The sequence below is a fragment of the Delphinapterus leucas genome, chromosome 1 (genome assembly GCF_059928025.1).
Source record: "Delphinapterus leucas isolate spDelLeu-1000000601 "Yukka" chromosome 1, BTC_Dleu_Yukka2, whole genome shotgun sequence".
Taxonomy (NCBI): domain Eukaryota; kingdom Metazoa; phylum Chordata; class Mammalia; order Artiodactyla; family Monodontidae; genus Delphinapterus; species Delphinapterus leucas.
The window spans coordinates 164,318,964-164,333,270 of record NC_143129.1 but is presented as its reverse complement, the minus strand read 5'-3'; positions in this window follow the sequence as shown (position 1 = coordinate 164,333,270).

Below are 14,307 nucleotides of genomic sequence, written 5' to 3'. Positions count from 1 at the left end.
CCAATCCCACAACTGGGCTCTACCTCTTGGAGAAGGAAGACCCTCTGATTTCTTCCTTTCCTAAAATGAAAATAGCATTACTCTTTTCATTATAACAATGACATGGGTTCATTGTTAAAAATTTAAGCCATAAGAGAAGTATAAAGGAGAAAGTAAAATTCAAGTGCAATTCTATTACACAAAGGTAGTCACCATTAAGATTTTGACAGCAATCTTCCAGACAATTCCCTCTGTTCACACACACACATACACACACACACACACACACTTTAAATACCCACACACATAACTATGTGTAAATGAGATCATAGTATTGATATTTTAACTATGCTGCAATCTAATCTAAAAAATCTAATTTTTTTCATTTAATAATATGTCTTGGAATCTATGTAAAAATATTGTTATTAAAGTTTTTAAAAATGTTGATTACATACTCACATACAAATATACCATTATATTTATGCAAATGCATAAATGGGATCAGCCCGAATATGGGCAAACCCTAGTCACCTCTTTAGTTTTTGTGGCTCCCTATTTTTCTCTGTCAACGAATGGACCATGAACGCTACTACAATGAACATCTTTAAACATATGTCCTTTTGCATTTTTAGGAGAAATATTCAGATGTGGAATTGTTGGGTCCAAAATGTGAACATTAAAGTTTTTTACGTATATTGCTCATCTATCCTCCAAAAATTAGTACCAGTTCTCTCTTCTCCCAACAATATGAGTGCCCATTTCTCAACACCCATCTTTTTTTGGTAGGTGACAGTTTTCGTAAGCAATGGAACTTACACACGAGGCTTGCCTTGGTCAAAAACCTTTTTTAACAGAAGGCATTATCCATTTCTAATCTAATAGGTGAACATGTCACTTCATTGTTTTTATTTTCATGCCTTGGGTTATTAGTGAAGTTGGTCATCTGCTTATTAACCAGTTGGATGGTTTCTTTTGTGAAATGGCCTGTTTATGTCCTTTATCCATTTTTCTGTTGGGTTTGTCTCTTATTGTTTTTTAAGAGCTCTTTATATATTAGGGATTTAACCTCAGACCACCTGGTTTTTCAGGGTCCCTAGAGTTGGGCAACATGGTCCCCTGCAGTCAGATTCCCAAGAGACTGGAGCAATTCTGCCTCTGGTCAGCGGAGGGCAGCAGTGGGCAAGATTCACTTCCAGTCCGGACACACACACACACACACACACACACACGCTCTCACACACCACGAAGACCCTTCCAGAGAGCTTCTTGGTCCACTGACTCTTAAGGGCCCCCCAACACAGATTATTTCCCCTCAGTCTCTGGAGACAGCTGTGAACACTGAAGAGAATCAGGCTGTAAAGACTGGAGTTCCAAATCCATCTCTGTCACCTCCCAGCTGTAGGTTGGGTGCAGACTTTGCGACCTCCCTACCTCGGTTTCCTCATCTGTAAAATGGGTCCAGTGATACCCACCTTCCCAGGGTGTGGTGAAGGAACAGTGAACAGAGGAATGTTGTAGTCTGGCACGCATAGGTGCTGGGAGATTACAGCCCAGCCCACCCAGCCCACTCCCCCCACTCCCCCCACCCCCACGCCGGGCCCATTCACTCTCTGGCTGAACAAAGGGAATCACTGCCTCCTGCTGTCACGGCTGGGTTTGCTTCTTCCCAAGCCTGCCCCATGTTTGATCCGTTCTGTGTCTAAGGAAGATGCCCCGTGGGCTGGCTGTGTGGAGACAGACTGCAGGAGAGACCAGTGAGGAGGGGGAGAGCTAATGAGGACCCACCCCAGGGCAGTGGGGAAAGACTTGTAGGCAGGAGGGACCAGTGAGAGAGAGGCAGAAAAGGTCAGCGCCTGGCAACCTGTGAGATGCGCTGGCCAGAGGAGGGGTGGGGTGGCGGCTCCCAGGTGTTCTACCTGAGGGACTGCAGCGACGGCTGGGGGAGGTGCGGTTTGGTCATAGAGGAGAAGAGTTCGGCTTGCATTGTGCTGAGTTTGAGGTGCTAGAGAGACTTCCAGGACCACCCCCTCAAGCAGTGGGAAATCATGGCTCTAGCCTCTCCCCTCCTCCCTGCCTTACCTCCTGACCCCTCAGGCCTGCAAAATCTGGGTTCATCCCTGTTCTAGACCTAATTCAGGCCAAGGGAGGGAATCTCCTTCCTTGCTTCCTTTCCCGTCTCTCCCCTCCCCTTGCTCTCCCAGCTCCCTCTAGGTCCCAGGTCTGGGGAGAGGGACAAGAGGGAGACCTTTATTTGACCCAGGGTCCCGTACCACTCCCTTATGCTAGGAACAAGGCAGGGCCCAAGGGGCCCCCGACTCAGGAGGGGAAACCGGAAAAATGGGTTTCTGATGGGAACAACTGTGGCCTGGAGCTGGGATGAATCATCAGAGTCATTAGGCAGAGAAGGCAGTGAGCTGGAGAGGGCTGGACCCAGGCCCCTAAGCGGCAGGCTTCTGGGGGAGGAGAGGTGGGCAGGTAAGAGGCAATGAGGTCCTGGGACTCTACAACGGCGGCAGGGTTAGAGGGGGTCTCTTCAATCTCCAGCCTGGTCCCACGGCTGAGACAGGAATTACAGACTCTTATTCCTTTGTTTCTATTAATGATGATGGCAATAACATCATTTATAGATTGCTTACTATGCGCCCAGCCTCCTTAAACTCTTTACAAACGTTATTTTATTTAATCCTTGCTTACCTTATTGTCAATCTCCATTTTACAGATGAGGTCACCGGGGCTCAGAGAGGTTAAACCATTTGCCCCAGGTCACAAGTGCAGAGTCAGGGACAGTTAGGGCACAGCCCTCTGTTTGACCCCAGAGGCAAAGAACTCCTCTCCTCTTTCCCCACCACCCTCCACAGTCATGGTTGGACTGTGTCCTGCACCCATCAAGATCATTGGGTTCCCACCTGGGTCCCGGGCACGCAGAGTCCTCGGAGCTATCATCAAGGTGAAGATGCCCCGAGGGTGATGGGTACATTTGTCCACCATTAGGTCACACTAGGCACGGTTTCCCTAAAGCCAAAGGATTTTGAGCATGTTTTTAAAATATGTGGACTTCGCGCGGAGGAAAGGGTGAAGCTGGTTGGTGCTACCTGGGGAATGTGGTGAGGCCCCCCACAAGATTGGCAGGGCCAGGGTCATCTGAAGAAGGGTGCTGGGGGCTCTTTGGGGCTCCTTAAAGCTGCACTGTCTGTGGTTCTGGGAGGAAGGGGCAGGGGCGTGTGCATGTGGAGGGGGGTCCTGGCCGGCAGCCCCTGCTATGTGGAGAGGGAAGGCCTGTGCTCCTCTCCTCTCCAGCCTGAGGTAGGCAGTGGGTGGTGGGTGTGGCTTCCAGAATCCTATCAATGCCTCAGGAATGCATGTGGCTTTAGCAAACCCCAGCCGCAGGCAGAGGAGTGGGGTACAAGCCAGGGTTTGTCCTGCCTTAGGGTGGGGACCATGGAGAGTGTCCCCACCAGGCAGGCTTGGCCTGAGGCCAGGTTTTGGGTGGGGCTGACCAAGGAAGCTGCGCAGTGAGCATCAAGCATCCCTGCCTGCTGCCCCTAGCTGGCTTCCCTCCCCTGCTGCCAGGCTCCACTCCAGCTTCACATCTCCCCACCCATTTCTCTAAAATCAAACCCAGGGTGGGTGCTACAGCCTTTGTTATGTCCTCATTTATCAAACCACAGAGTACCTGAACTGTACCAGGCATTTCTCTTCAAGATCTTATTTAATCCTCATAACCTATCCAATTATACGTTTTTAATCATTAGATGAGGAAAAATAAGCCTCAGAGAGGTTAAGTGACTTGTCCAAGTCCATACAGCTACTAAATGTCAGAGCCTTGTGGCGTCCAGGTGTCTGACTCCAAAGCCGATTCACTTTTCATTTTACTAACCTAGAGGTTCAGAGGGAATAAAAGGTGGTCCTTACCCTTGAGGGGTGTCTAGTTTGTTCCTAGAGGGATAAACAGATAGCTAAGTAATCTCACACAGTGTGAGTGATCGGGCAGTAGAATACAGCGATAGGAGCACAGGCGGTGTGATGGCTGCATTGTCTCCTGCTGTAGACGGTTTCCTCAGTGAGAGGGGCATGGCTGCAGTCACTCAAAACTTAAATCATCCCTCAAAAGGAGGGGGAGGAAGAGGGAGAGAAGGAGGAGGAGGAGGAAGGAATAGAAAGATAGAAAGTGCGTGTGCGTGGTGATGACAGAGCGTCTGGATCCAGCTGTTCGTGAGGATATATTTCCCAAGAGGGTCAGCCAACGATCTCCTATTTTTACTTAAGCCAGTTTGATACTTGCGACCAAAAGACATCAACTTAATGCCACTTGTATAGCATGTAAATGGCTTCAAAATGGAACTCTTGACTTTTATCCCCCAAACTTATGCCTTTCCTGTACTTCCCCATCTCAGTATATGGCACCACCATCCACCCTAGCCCTTGTCCTCCCACCCCATACCTAAGCCAGCAACAAGCCCTGTCAATCCTACCTCCAACATGTATCTCAAGTCCATCTATTTCTCTTTATTTGCACTGCCACCCTAGTCCAGGCCACCATCATCTGTCACTTGGATCACTGCAAGTAGTCTTATCAATGGTCTCTCTGCTTCAGTTCTTGTTCCCTCATAAATAGCAGCCAGGGTAATCTTTCAAAAACATGAATGATCATGTCACTCCCTTGTGTAAAACTCTTCAATAATTTCCCACTGCACTTGGAATGAAATCCACGCTCTTTGCCAGGGCTGCTAATATCTGACACTTATCTACCTTATAATGTCATCCTGTCTTCTTTCTATTTCACAAAGCTGCCAAATTCATTTCTATCTCAGGGAACTTGCATTTGCTTCTCACTCCGTCTGGAAGGACCTACGTCTTCACATGGCTGTTTCCTTCTCATCATTCAGGTTGGGCCTCAATATCACCTCTCACAGAAGCCTTCCTTGAGCACCCTAGCTAAGGAAACATCTACCTCTCACTCCAATCCCAAATTGCTCTCTATCATTCAGTTTACCTCCTTCGTGGCGTTTTTCATGTAATTTTGAGTGAATCAGAAATAGACCGGCCATCATAAGCACTGTAGACCAGCTTTGGGTAAAGCTCAATCCCTGATTGCATTAAGGTGATCTGCCTCTACTACTTGTCAAAATTGAAAGTATATTCTTTCTTGAGAAAGGCAACATGAGCCAGAGCTTCAAATTATCTCTACATTTTTCATACATGATGCCAATTTTAATAAAAAGTTTCCAAACATACAAAGAGATATGAATTGACCAACAAAATCAAGAGAAAAAATGTATATTAGAAAGAGACCCACAGGAGACCCAGTTATTAGCATTATCAGACTTTTCAATAACAGTGATTAATATGATCAATAAATTAAATGAAAAGATATATTCAGCAGAGAAATGGAAAATTATTAAAAATAAATTCTATAACTTAAAAATATTGAAATTGAGAACTCAACAGATGGGTTTGACAGCAGATTAGATGCAACTGAAGTGAGAATTAGTGGGTTAGAAATAGGCAAAAAGAAAACATCCAGACTAAAGTAAGGAGAGGCTAAAGGATGAAAAAATACAGAAAAGAATGTAAGAGACATATGAAACACAGTGAAAATGTCTAAGTTATGTGTAATTAAAATCTCATGAAAGGAAAGAGAAAATAGGTCAGATGCAATATTCAAAGAAATGATGGTTGAGAATTTCCAAAACCAAAGAAAGACATCAAGTCATAGGATGCATGAAGCACTATGAACTCTAGACAGAATTAATACAAAGAAAACTGAATTCACACACATAATAGCAAAACTTCTGAAAACTAAAGACAAAGAGAGAATGTTAAAAACAGCCAGAGGAAAAAATATTTTATCTTCAAATAATATGCAATAAGAATTATAGCAGACTTCTACACAGAAACTATGGAAGCTGGAAGACAGTGAAATGAATGAGAATCTCAAATTGCTGAAGGAAAAAACTGCCAATCTAGAATTCTATATCCATTACTACTATGACCTCATCTTCTACTCTCCCCTTTACTTATTTAGTTCCAGTCATACTGGCTTCTTTGTTATTCCTTGTATATTCCAGACATGTTCACACCATAGGTTCTTTGCATTGGCTATTTCCTCTACTTGAGTCATTCTTCCATGAGATATTCATATGGCTATTGCCCTTATCACTTTCAAGTCTTTTCTCAAATATCACCATTTCAATGAGGCCTACCTTGAACACCCTATTTAAAACTGTAATCCACTTATTCCTGATCTTTCTTCCCTGAACTATTTTCTCTCTATATTATTACCTTCTGATAGATTATATACTTTATTTATGATTTTTTGATTCCCTTGACTTAAATATAAGCTGACAAATGTAATTGATTGGTTTAAAAATATATTTAAAATAGCTCCAGTTTTTTTAAAATCAGGAGGGTCATTAAGGATATTTAGCATGCCATGATGTCAGAAACAGAAGTCTCCCTTCATTGCTTGTTTACCCTTGTTCTGATTTTTCCACGTGTCTTTTATTATAAGATAAGACTAATCCTCTCTGGAAGTAGATGGGAGAGATAGATAGACAGATGGATTGAAACTGATAGGTGTTTAAGTATGGATTTTTTCAGTTGCATGTTACAGGAAACCTAGCTAAAGTGACCTTAAAGAAAAAGGATATTTATTATCTTACACAAGAAGTCATCCAGAGGCCAGCCTTCTCCTGTGTCAGTTCAAGACTGACATCAATTTGCTTTCCATTTTCACATTTGATCACAGCAGGCTGTTTGCTACAGTTTCACAAGAAGACATGAAAATATCTTGCTAAAGAGGGATAGTTTCTTCTTCTCCATCTCTTTTTAAGGGCTAAGAAACTCATCTTCTGCAGGACTCCCAGCAGGCCTCTTTGCTGTTTCATTGACCAGGACTGCATCGCTAGGCCATTCCAAAACCATTTACAGGGAAGGACAATGAATTATTGTGATTGGCTTAGACTGATCATGATTTGTCTGCTATGGTAGGAGGGGCCCAGACTCATGAGGCAGATGGCTGCTTTGATACCTGACGAAAATCAAGGTTCTGTCACCAAGGAAGGGAGTGCAGTTGGATGGGCAACCCATAGGATTCCTTACATAGCATCCCTCAGATTGTCATTTTAATTGTCACTTTACATCCTTGTGCTCACTCATCCTCACCGGTCCAGGGGTATTTTGTCGTTGTATTTTTCAGATGAAGGTCACAGATGTTGGGTGACTTGCTGAAGGTCATAAAGCTAAGACATGTTAAGATCCTGTTTGGGGTCCACCCATGGATGTCCTGTCTGTGGGTCTGTGATGGTTTAAAAAATTGGCCACAAAACTCATAACTGAATGTTCGTGGCAGTATTATGCATAAGAGTCAAAGGTAGAAACGAACTAAATGTCCATCAGCTGATAAATGGATAAACAAAATATGGTATATACATATAATGAAATATCATTTGGTCATAAAAAGAAATGAAGTTCTGATACATACTGCAACACAGATGAACCTTGAAAACATTATGCTAAGTAAAAGATGTAAGTCACAAAACAAAACATATGTGATTCCACTTATGTGAAATGTCCAGAAAAAGCAAATCCACTGAGACAGGAAGTAGATTAGTGGTTGCCAGGGGCTGGGTAGAGGGGTGGGAATATTGGGTAAAGTGAAAACTGAAGGATATAGGGTTTATTTTTGCAGTGATGAAAATGTTCTAAAATTGGTTGTGGTGATGGGTTGAACATATACTCAAAGCCAATGAATTTTATACTTTAAATGAGTGAATTGTATGACATGTGAATTTTATCTCAAACTATTACTAAAGAAATTGGCTGCAAATTGTTTGAAAAATCTTCCTATGGAAAGGTGGGGTCTATGTCACCTACCCTTGTGACTGCTTTGACCGATAGAGTACGAGGGAAATGACAACACGTGACTTCTGAGGCTCCACCTTGTAGCAGTTTCCACCTGGCTCTCTCTAGACACTGGCTCTTGAGATGTTCCCTTTCAGAACCCAACTGTTATGCTGTGAGAAGCCCAAGTCACATTGAGAGGCCACATATAAGCCCTCCAGGTGGCATTCCCAGTTAAGCCCAGCCTTCAGCCATCCAAGGCCAGGAGCCAGACGTGTGAGTGGAGGAGCCTCCAAATGATTCCAGTCCCCAGCCACTGAGTCTCCCCAACTGAGGCCTCAGACATCCTGGAGCAGGGACAAACCCTTCCCACTTGCTCTGTCCAAATTCCTGCCCCCGGAATCCATTAGTGTAATAAACACGTGGTTTTATCCTACAAAGTTGGGGTTGTTTATTATGCAGCAATAGAAAACCAGAGAGACACCTTCCTCCTCCCAACTCTACAAGCCCCATCTCTGTCCCATCTGATTCCTTCTAGGTCCCTCAAGAGTCCCTCATTCAGGTGTCCTGGAGAAGCAGACGGTGCTCAGAACTGGGGAGGGTCCTTCTCTTCCCCGCACCCAGTTCTTTCCTGAGAGCGTTTCCCTCACATTATGTATGGTTGACGGCTTCACCTGTGGGTTCAAATTCCTGTTTTGATCCCCGGAACACCTGCATTGACACCTGTTTGCCCTGGCTCTGGGAATTGGGGAAAGGGCTCAGGTTTGTATAGATTTGCATTATTTTAATGTAAATTTGCTGGGCTTCAGTTCGGCTCTGTCTCTGTCTCTGGCCCAGACCTCTCTCCTGAGCTCATGACCTCAAGACCCGACTGCCTGCCAGGCCACTCCCCGTTCCTCGTGATGTCCTAGAGCCACTCAGACTCAGTGTGTCCATAGAGAACACATCGTCTTCCCTTCAAAATCTGTTCCTCCTCCCGTGTTCTCCATCTCTGAGAAAGGAAAACCAGCCATCCAGCAACCCAAGCCTGAAACCCAGTAATCATCTTCTCTATACTCACTCTTGGACCTTCTCATCCAGTACCTGGGCTTTAAATGTCACCTGCACATTGACAACTCCTAAATTTTTGCCTCCAGCCCTGACCTCTCCTCTGAACTTCTTTCCAGCATGTTCACCTGTCTCCTTGACATCTCCACATGGATGTCTGAAAGGTATCACAAACTTAATGTGTCCAACAGCTGCTCCTGGTTTGCCTTCCACAAATCGGGTTCTCTGGCAATGTCAACTCTATTCTCGCAATTGCATGGGCCACAAATTTGGACTTAACCTTGACTCCTGCACCGCACATCCAGTAAGTCAGGAAATGCTGTTGGCTCTAATCAAAGTATATTCGGAATCCAACGCTGCTCAGTGTGGCTCTACCACCCTAGAAGCCAATGTCATCTCTCCTCTGGATTATTGCAAAGGCGTCCTAACCAGGTCCCCTGCTTCCAACTTTGCTGACATCCATTTCCCACATAGCCGCCTCATGATCCTTCTGATGAAGGCCAAGTCTGTCATTCCTCTGCTGGAAACCTCCACGGGCTTCCCGTCTCACTCAGAATAAGAGTCCAAGTCCTGAGGGTCGCTGACATCATTTGGGCCCCTTATCTCTCCCTCCCATCGCCTACTGCTGTTCTCCTCCCTCTTTCCAGCCACCCTGGCCTCCTTGCTTTTCCATGACACCCAAGACGCTCTTGTCACCAAGTCTTTGTGACTGCTGCTCCCTGTGCAAGAATGGGTTTCCTCAAGATACATGTAAGGCTTCTTCTCTCGTTTTTCTTTCATTTCTGCTCAACTGTTTCTAAAAGAGAATCCTTCCCTAGCTGCCCCACACCCCACCTTGGCACTCTCGGTCCCCCTCGCCTGGCTTTGCTTTTCTCCGTAACTCTTAACACCTGACTTCTCAGGCCCTGCTTGTTTATTACCTTCCTTCTCACAGTTGAACGGAAGCTCCATGAGCTTAGGGTTTTATCTGTCTTGTGCAAGCTGGTTCCTAGAACAGCTTCTAGATCACTAGTAGGTGCCTTAATAGTCATCTGTGGGATGAAGGAATGATCCCACCAGCTCCCTCACCCATGTCCAGTCAGCCACAAAGTCGTTTCTATCCCCCTGGACCCATCGTTTCCTTCACACCCCTGAGTCAATGCCCTGGTTCTTCCCCGTCAACTATTGCAACTGTCTACTAACCAGTGTCCCTCCCTCTGCTCCCCACCCATTTAGGCTCTTGCTGCAGCCGCTTAAAACATTAATTTTGATTATTTTCCCCCAGTATAAAAATAATACATGTTGCCAATGGAAAACTTAGAAGACACAGATCAATGAAAAAAGAGGGGAAAACCCCCACCCATATCCCTACCATTTAGAGATAAGCACTATTTACATGTTGAAGTGTTTTCCTGCCAGTCTTTTTTGGTGGGCACAAGCGATTACATTTTGGACATATAGCTGTGCTTCTGCTGATTCTTCGGATTAATGCTCTACTTTGAAAAAACCTATCATCATGGCAGCTAATTTGAATTTATTGTGTAACTTTAAGCATGTTATTTCACCTTTCTATGCCTCAGTTTCCTCACCTGTAAAATGGGAATGATATTAATACCTACCTTCCTGGTGGGTTGTGAGGATTAAAGCTGGAAAGTGAAACTGGTAAGTGCTCAGTAAGCATTAGCTCTTATTATTGTTGTTGTTTCTGAGTGCTTATGCTGGACCAGGCACCTTTCCAAACATGCTGCAGGCACAAACTCATATAATCCTTACTCTCACCCTGTGAAGTAGGTGTGGTTATAACATAACACAATTAACTAAAGAGGCTTCAGTGGCTTCACAAAGGGAAGGGAAAACAAAGATGGTGAGGGCTCTCTCCAGCTTACAGGAAAGTCTGATGCTCCCACCATCTGGAGGGTATGTAATATCAAAAACAATAGCTGGCATTCCCTGAACAGTTAACGTCCATTGGGCCCAGCGCTAAGTGTTTGCACGAGCAAGCATTCCTCCACAGCGCTGGTTTTCATAACCTGAGCTGCGCGTAGCTTGGTGGATCAATTAGGGAACACAATTTGCATCCCGCGGCTTGCGATTGGTTACACGCCACTGCAAGCTGGAAGCAGCCCAGAAGCTGCAGCTGCGTCTGGCTGCTGGCTGGATCTTGCTTTGTTTATCCTAACAATGGTTGCTTCTCAAGGTGTGTTACTGATGGTGCTGGAGGTGATAGAAATAGGAAGGCCAGTACTCAGGAGGAAGATCGAGATGTAATCAAACCCACAGATGCTCAGGGATGTTTAACCTTCACAGCCGTACACATACTGCTAGGACAAACACCTTTATCATTAAAATATCAGTAAGAAAAATGACTTTGCATTGCTAGACTGAAAATCTCTAATCCGTCCATATTTTCACATTCGTTTTTATGAGTAATTTCAAAACAACAGCACAATAATAATAATGATAATAATAACCTTCATCCACATTTCTTGAGCTTACTATGTGCCAGGCCCTGTGCTAAGAGCTTTATATACATGAGCTATTTAATCTTTACAACAACTCTATTTGTTATTGCTATTTTCCAGATGGGGAAACTGAGGCACAGAGAGATGTGGCAGTTGCTCAATGTCACACGACTAGAAGAAGGAGGCAGAGCCGGGTTTCAAACACGTGCGGTCTGAATTGAACTGGAAGCCTCAACCACTGCTGTACTGCCGGATAGTTGAAAGCATGAGGTTTCTGCATTATTGCTTGATGGTCGAAAGAGGCCACAGCATCCCATTTGGTTTTCCTACCCATCCCAGGGGATGGTTACCATTATTTCTGCTGTTTCCCAATGAGGACCAAGGCCTAGGGATGTCAAGCAAATTGCCTTTGAAAGTCACACTGCAAGTAAGTGGCTGAGCCTGGGCTCAAAATGACACCAGCTGAATCCAAAGCCCTTGACCTCCCTGCCTGGGTCAGGTCCTCCTGCTATTTCCTCTCTAGCATCATGTGCCTGAAACAGCGCACAACTGGATCATGGTTGTCATTTTACACACACCTGCGCGGTTATTTGATTGTCTCCCCATCTAGAGGGTAAGCTCTGCAAGGGCAGGGTCTGTATTGAGTTTTGCTCATTATTTGTCCCACCACAAAGCAGGTGCCCAATTAATATTGGTGTATTGAATGAATGAGTGATGGATTCTGGAAGAGGCACTGAGTTGGATGCAGGAGGCACAGACCCACTGAGGCTGTTTCTAAGACTCAGGGCATTGGGCTTAGCGTGTCCTGACTTCAGGAGTCATAAAATGATCTCGGCATCTGAGCCCACCAGCAAGTGTGGCCTGGAATTACTTTTTGGCCCAGAGCTTGGACCCAGGTCCTTGGAGTCATGTTAACGCTCATGGCCTAGCCAAAACCATCCCTACTTCTTTCTTGCTGGAAAGGCCTGTTTTGTTTGGGTGCCACTCTCTTGAGGCCAAGCACTCAGGAGACAGGCCCCTCCTCAGCCCTGGGGCATGAATCATGATTGGCCTAAGCCAGTCGTGGTGATTATATTCCCTTTGCCAGTATTGGCTTAATGAAAATTATGTGATCTAACCCTGGCCAATGGGAACTGAGGGGAAGTCTAATGGGGGGCTTCAAATAAAGGTTTTCTTCTTTTAAAAATGCATAGGAGGAAACACCTTGTTCATCTAACACTGTCATGTCTACAGATGATGACAGGCACTGCTGCATCCATTTTGCAACCATGAGGCAAGCCGTTGCCAACAGGGAAGGAGGCTGATGCATCTTTGAAGGCATCACTGAGACACTGAATTTCCAAACTCTAGAATGTCTCGCCCTTGTTATGTAAGAAAATGAACTCCTATGGCTTAAATCATATTTAGTTGGAGATTCTGTTCCTTGCTGTTCAAAGCCTCCTGATCGGCACTCAGGGAGCCTCTGGATCCTGTGGCATTTGCCTAGTTGTTCAGCTGCATGTCTGCACATTGAGTCCTCATTTAGGGGGTGGAAACTAACATTTTTGAGGTTCCTACGACAAATGCATTGTCTCATTTATTCCATTGCAAAGTAGATTCTTTTACTTCTAACTTACTGATAAGGAAACTGAACTGCTGTCTGGTAAAATGACTTGTCCAGGACCACACAGCCAGGCTCCCTACTGCCCATGGGATAAAACACAAATTTCTTACCCTGGCATTCAGTGCCCATCAGGATCCTTGGTCCCTCCACCCTCTTCAGCTTCAAGTCTCACTATTCCGCACTCCCCACCTCCCTCCAAACTCTAGCAAGCCGGACATCCTTTAGTTTCCCTGCTGTGCCCTTTGCCCATTTTGCTCCACCTGCCCAGGATAATCTATTTCCTTTCTGCATGATTCTTTACTCTCTGGGCATTAGTTTTGCTGTCAGAAGCCCCTCTTGACCACCTGAACTGGCTTTGGCCTGCCCTTTCTCTGCCCTCTCTTCACACTTTATAGAATTGCCTGGAGTCATGTTTGTCTTCCCATGAGACTGTGAGCTTCTAGAGGATTAACAGGGCAGTGCTGTGCAATTGTCATGAGCACTGACTTTGGCACCCGAGTTTGACTGCCAGCTCCATCACTTCCTAGTTATGGGACTCTGGTACATCCCTTCATCTCTCTGTGCTTTAATTTCATTCCCCATAAGATGGGGATATTTAATAGATTCTACCTTGCACAACTGTGAGGATTAAATGAGTTCATTCACGTAAAATACTTAGAACGGTGCCTGGCACATAGCAAGTTCCCAATAAATCTTGTCTATTTTCATTACCTCTGTACTCAAAGCACTTGGCACCTATCAGACATTCAGCAAGTATTTGTTAGATGAACGAATGGAGCAGTTGTGATGGTGTTTTGTGTCAGCTTGACTAGGGATGCCCAGGTATATATTTAGACAATATTTCTGAGTGTGCCTGTGAGGGTGTTTCCAGAAGAGATTAACATTTGAATCAGTAGACTGAGTAAAGCAGATTACCCTCCCCAGTGTTGGTGGGCATCACCCAATCTGAGGAGGACCTGAAAAAAAAAAAAAAAAAAGGCAGAGGAAGAAGCAAATTTGCTCTCAGCCTGAATGCTTGAGCTGGAACTGCGGTCTTCTCCTGCACTCAGGCTAGGACTGATGTGATTGGCCCTCCTGGATCTTGGGCCTTTGGGCTTGGACTGGAAATGCACTATCAGCTTTCCTGGGTCTTCACCTACTGGGGAACTTCTCAGCCTCCATAATCCCATAATGAGCCAACTCCTTATAATAAATATCGTCTGTCTACTATCTATCTATCTATCTATCTACCAGTTCTGTTCCTCTAGAGAACCCTAATACAGAGGTGAAACTCAGGATACCCAGAACACAACCCTTTGGGCACTGATGTGGCCTGAAGTTAAACACTGCTAAGGCTCTTTCATCAGATGCACTTGGGCTCCAATCCTAGCTGTGTGACCTCAAGCAAGTTACTTC